Source organism: Bufo bufo, chromosome 10 (genome assembly GCF_905171765.1).
Source record: "Bufo bufo chromosome 10, aBufBuf1.1, whole genome shotgun sequence".
NCBI classification, from domain to species: domain Eukaryota; kingdom Metazoa; phylum Chordata; class Amphibia; order Anura; family Bufonidae; genus Bufo; species Bufo bufo.
In genome coordinates, this window is record NC_053398.1 from 125,606,615 (window position 1) to 125,613,089 (window position 6,475).

The window sequence follows — 6,475 nt, forward strand, 5'->3', positions numbered from 1 at the left end:
GTCTTCTTCTTTGTCCAGATGAGCTTTTGCAAAGGCCAAGCGTGCTTTTGTGTGCCTTATCTAGAGAAGTGGAACCCAGCAGTGTGAAGTGTCCGTTGGATTGTCTGCCTTGAGACATTGCCACCAGCGGAGCCCAGATTCACCAGGATGGCCTTGGTGGTGATTCTTGGATTCTTTTTCACCTCTCTAACTATCCTCCTGGCCAGCACAGGTGTCACATTTGGCTTCCGACAATGTCCTCTGAGATTTTTCACAGTGCGGAACATCTTGCATTTTTTGGTCAAATGTAAATAAAAGCTGAGAAATTATTTTTTTTTTGTTTTCACAATAATGCTTCATGTACATCGTCTTATTAACTTTTGGGAGACACCTATGTCATTTCCCATCAAAAAATTACTTGCTGGTTGAAAAAAAAACAGGCAATACAGGCAACCCCAGTTATAATTCACTGGGTAAGATGAAGGTCTAGCACCAAAATAAACAACTGCCCATCTGGGCTCTAGCTAATACAGTGAAGATCCTAGCTCACCTATTAAACACAGGTCACACAGAGAATTTGACTTCTCTAGCCAGCAGTGCAGCCATCTTCCCAGACTTTCTCCAGGTATTACTCTCCCCAGACTGACAGCTAGAGATGTCCCGAACTATTCGCCGGCGAATAGTTCCCGGCGAACATAGCTTGTTCGCCGCAGCGGGCGAACATATGCGATGTTCGGTCCGCCCCCTATACGTCATCATTGAGCAAACTTTGACCCTGTACCTCACAGTCAGCAGACACATTCCAGCCAATCAGCATACCCTCCCTCCCAGACCCTCCCACCTCCTATCAAATAGCAAGGACAGCATCCATTTTAGGGACAGCATCCATCTTAGATTCATTCTGAAGCTGCAGTGTCACAAATTTGACTAAGTTGTAATCGCAATGCAATTAATACGGGTTATATTAATCGCATTGCGAATTCAACTTAGAGCTGGGTTCCTAATGGTTGTTGTATTGCTAGGATATAACGAAGATTGAGAATATAGTGCTATATTCGTTATATTCGTCAATTCTAGCAATACAACCATTAGGATCTCAGATCTAAGTTGTAATCGCAATGCGATTAATGCAGGTTATATTAATCGCATTGCGAATTCAACTTACCACACTCTGCGTCAACTATGTAATTTTCCATTTTCCGGCATGCCACAGTCCAGGTGTTAGTCCCCTTGAAACAACTTTTCCATCACTATTTGGCCAGAAAGAGTCCCTGTGGGTCTTAAAATTCGCCTGTCTATTGAAGTCTATGGCGGTTCGCCTGGTTCGCCCGTTCGCGAACATTTGCGATCGTCAAGCTGGGATCGTCAAGGGGAAATAAAGCACAGTCCATGCTGTCAGTAGAGATGTCGCGAACATAAAATTTTCCGTTCGTGACATCTCTACTGACAGCATGGACTGTGCTTTATTTCCCCTTGACGATCCCAGCTGGCTTCTGCTGGGGATCCCTCATGCTAGGGGAAAACCTGTCCCGGAATGGGGTGGACTGGGGAGGTCCCTCTACCAATCCTACCTTCTCCCAGTCCAATAAAATCCAGCCCATAAACTTAACAAAACTGTCTCAGCAACCTACTCATTGCTGAGACCATTTTAACGTTCTGGATTTTATTTACCTCACCCAGTTGAGGAAGCTGGGTGGGATATACACCCCTTCCAGGATTTTGCCATACACCTTTCTGTTTAACTTACCACTATATATATATATATATATATATAAAATAAATGAAATCCGCAGCACATCCAGGTAGTGAATAAGTGAAAGAAGCTTTAATCACCAAGCATGTGACGTTTCAATCCTCTCTGCTTGAGAAAAATCCCATTGAGAGGATTGAAACGTCGCATGCTTGGTGATTAAAGCTTCTTTCACTTATTCACTACCTGGATGTGCTGCGGATTTCATTTATTTTATATTATTTGGAGGTGGATCGCCGACTCAGCCGCTGGCACTCCGTCTGTACCTTTCAGACAGTGGTGCTGCCCACATTCCTTGATTTATATATATATATATATATATTTATATTGACAATATATGATGAACAGAGCACATGCACAAAAATTAAGCATGCGCACCAGTTTAAGAGAATTCTAATACTCAATAGTTGACAAGGTCCTAGGGTGAATAAGTGGTCCATGCTGGTTGTCCTCAGCAGGATCAGGACATACAGCAGCAGGTAAATGGTAACGCTGGAGTATAAGGCCTACACATAACGCGACCAAATTCAGCAGGATAATTACATACAGCAGCAGGTAAATGGTAATGCTGTAGTATAAGGCCTACACATAGCTCGACCAAACTCAGCAGGATCAGAACATATAGTCTAAGGTAAATGGTAACACTGTAGTATAAGGCTGACACATAACTCAGCAGGATCAGGACAGATAGCAGCAGCAGGTAAAGGTAACGGTGGAGTATAAGGCATACACATAACTCAGCATGATCAGGACAGACAGCAGCAGGTACATGGTAAGGGTCGAGTATAAGGCCTACACATAGCTCGGCCTAACTCAGCAGAAACAGCAGCAGGTTCTTTGTTTGTAGCAGGAATGTGTTCCCAGGAATGGGACCCCACCAGACCGGGGCAACACCAAAAATAAACTTAGACATCTCTGACAGCAGCACGTTCTGCTTCATCTTTGTGGACTTGACATAGAAAATCATATCCTTTAGGTTCCACCCAAGGTTGATCAGTGGTGGACTGAGGAGAACAGCAGACGTGGAGCCCCTTACCTGGCTCCCAATTCTATTGGGCCTTGATTCTCAAATTGGGGTGAATAAGCTTTCTAATTCTACTGTTATGGGTGTCCATCTGCCTGTCACAGTAACTCTTTCACTTCCAGAAAGGACTAGCTATTTATGTTGAGGCAATACACAGTGATGTACACCGAGATACAATCTCCCTGTAGGTCGGGATACAGCTGATTAAATGCACTTTGTGGCAAATGAATTCAGAACATAGCGAATTTCTTTAAAAAATATGCTTTTCTCTAACAACCATAATAGACCATTGTAGACTGAAATCCTTATGCCCCATAGTACTTGAACCTATCAGCTATAGTAAATTTAAAAACAATACTTGTGCAAAAGCTCTAACTCAGAAGGTAGAAAAGTGTTAAAGGAGCCGGCCTGTCTGGGACATTGATGGCATATTACCATCAATGTTAAATAGGTATGGGTTCCACCTCTGAGATCCTCCCTTATCTACAGAACAGGGCCCCCAAAATAAAGAAGAGCATACTCTCCATTCATCACTATTGGAGTTCTGATATATGAAATAGATGAACAAATGTGCCCAGCTGATTTCTGAAGCCTTAAAGCAATGAATGGAAAGATCACCATGCAAATGATGCCACCTCTCCGTTGACCCCCATAGGACTGATGTAAATAGGGGCCCACACTTATTTGACATTTATAATAATGATATTTCATCAATGTTTCAGGTGGGCCAACCCCTGCAAGTCTCACCTGTAGAGGGCTTCATTGCAGGTCTATGTCTAACCCCTTAAAGTGACATGTAACATAACTTATAGGTCAGTGAAACTAGATGTATCAATCCACAGGCTGTACTATCATGGCTCTTTGGCAGTATAAAATGTTTGTAGACTATGTGGATGTTAATTAAAGGGAACCTGTCACATTGTAAATACAGTCCAACCTGTACACACAATGTTTTGGAAAAACATTAGTACATGCATTCATTAAAATTCGTTTTAGTCTGGAAGCTTTCCCTGTATAAGTATGAATACAGAAGATACAGCTGTCTATCATTGCTTTCAACTGCCCATAAACCCAGAAAATGCAGAAATTTAAATTAAAATAAATAAATAAATGGTGCTAAATTTTTTCTCACATACACCTCCTGAGTTTCTTCTGTGACAGTTCCCCTTCAAAGGACATCACTTACAGTAGATGCGGACTCTCAAAAACCTACAGAATACAATAACCAAGAAGAACCCATTGACCTTCAGAGTCTATATCATCTTCCCCTTTAGGCAGGGCTTGTCACATTGCCAGAATTGTCACTGCATGTAACTAGCTAAAACCCCCTATGAGAACAACATAGTGCAATTTATAATTTAATAGCAAGTTGTGTTTTTCAATATGAAAAGAAGTTGTAATTTTGAGTACTTTGTATAATTATATGAGCTTATTTCTTAATTTACGTTGCTCATTTGCAATGGCTGTCTACACATGAAATCCAATGAATTAATCTCTTTGCTAATTGGGCATTTCTAGTAAGTTCATTCTATTATTATCAGGCAGAGTGGTAACAATCCATGACTCCGTGAAAATGCTGGAGGCTCTTTTCTTTTGCACTAAGTGATTAACATTTAGTGATTTTTTTCCCTCAGTATTTCACGAGAGAAAATGATCATTGGCAAGACAGAAAATCCACGGGGTGCTTGTAAATTCTTTATGGATTTTTGACGCCTTTAAATGGCTTTGTGCTTGTTTCAATTTATATAAAATGTAATTTTTAGAAAATGTATTTTTAGATTATATTTTGCAATGTTTTTAGCAGCTGTTACTAGTTTTTTGAATTGCTACATTCATTTATCGTTTTTAGTAAAGAATAAAGATTAGCAAACCAGTCTACCAAGCCTATAGATAATTTCCAGATGTACCAGTTGGCTATGCATGAAATTATCACTTTGCCTTTTACCAAGTTCAGTTCATGGAAAGTAGATCATAAACAGCTCCAAATGGTTACTCATTGCTTCTTAATAGAAAACAGATTATACACTGATTATAAATTATTTAGCCTTTAATAAGAAATTGTGGCTTTCAACAATTGTATCAGTCTTAACCTGACTAGTACACTGTTAGAGTTAAAGGGGTTGTGTCACAAAACATATTCTATATTTTTCAAACCAGCACCTGGATGTTAATACTTTTGTGAATGCTTTTTTCATCAATGATGTTTCTTTGAACAAAAGATCTTTAATCTGAATATTGGATTAAAATATTAAACACAGTCAACTTTTTCAGGACAATAATGGTCTATTGGTCAACTAAAGTGATCATTCTTTGTTAAATTCCAACCAACTAAAGTTAGTTTTGGCTGAAATTGTCCATTTTTATCAACTTTACACTGATGTGTATTGTCAACTTTAAACTCTGGATTCATACCAATTAAGGTCAATTTAAGTCAGCCTACTGTCATGGTGGACCTTAAGTTATCTTGCCCTTAAAACTTGCCCAAACAACAATGTATCACTTTGAAATTAGATTAAGAATTGGAATATTTAAGGCATGGTTTGAGTTTTACATATAAACATTTGCATGTTAGTTCTTAAGCAGACTCGACACCATACCTTTTCAAGTTATAACCCCCAACTATTGGTACACTGCTTACACTTTTCATTCGGAAAGTCTTTTGGGTAGCCTAAGGCAATCTCAAGAAACCTAATGTAGGATATTCAGCAATCAGTCACTCTTCCAAAGGCTCTATATGGTGGGCCAGCTCCAAGGTCTGACCTTACCTACACACTCAGATTACTCTTTGCAAAAAATATGATTTTAAGTTTATATATCTGTCTCATCATTCTTGTCTAGAGTTTGATGTTCAACTATTGATGACCTATTATGGGCTGAGCACTTTTTGGTTTCTAGTAAGATGAGCGAGTTGATTTTACCAATTTGGAATTTATCCTAAATTTCCCCAAAAATTCTGATTTTAATTAAACTGAATTCCTTGTGATTTTTTTTCAGGTAAATCACAGAGACATCAATGCGAAATACTCCTCTGGAGATTAGATGTGCAATCCATAGAAACATAGAATGTGTCGGCAGATAAGAACCATTTGGCCCATCTAGTCTGCCCAATATACTGAATACTATGGATAGCCCCCGGCCCTATCTTATATGAAGGATGGCCTTATGCCTATCCCATGCATGCTTAAACCCCTTCACTGTATTTGCAGCTACCACTTCTGCAGGAAGGCTATTCCATGCATCCACTACTCTCTCAGTAAAGTAATACTTCCTTATATTACTTTTAAACCTTTGCCCCTCTAATTTAAAACTGTGTCCTCTTGTGGTAGTGGTTCCCATACCGGGAGTCGAACCCGGGCCGCCTGGGTGAAAACCCGGAATCCTAACCGCTAGACCATATGGGACAAGATTAATCAGGGGCCCAGGATTATATGTATATGAATGAGATGTGCAATCTAGTCTTCTTTCCAAAAGGAAAAGAGTACTACATGTCTCAAGAGAAAATTACTCTGGTTAGCTGAGTATTCTTGGGGGGTGCTTTTCCTCATTAGGGAGACCAACATGTATGCATGAGGAGTATTGTAGTCCAGCCATTGCTGCTCTGCCTTTCTGGGAAAAATATGTGCAAATTTTAGTATCTTACATCGCAATCGGACACAAAACAAATTTCAAGAAATTTGCTTATCGCTAGTTTCCAGTCTTCTTATATTAAGAAAGCTATCTAC

At 39.7% G+C, this 6,475-nt stretch overlaps 1 non-coding gene across 1 annotated transcript; it reads right to left on the reverse strand.

The window, feature by feature from the left end:
* Positions 1-6,082: 6,082 nt before the first annotated feature.
* On the reverse strand, positions 6,083-6,154 carry TRNAE-UUC. Its single transcript has one exon. It is a non-coding gene; the product is annotated as a tRNA-Glu (tRNA).
* Between the last annotated feature and the right edge of the window lie 321 nt (positions 6,155-6,475).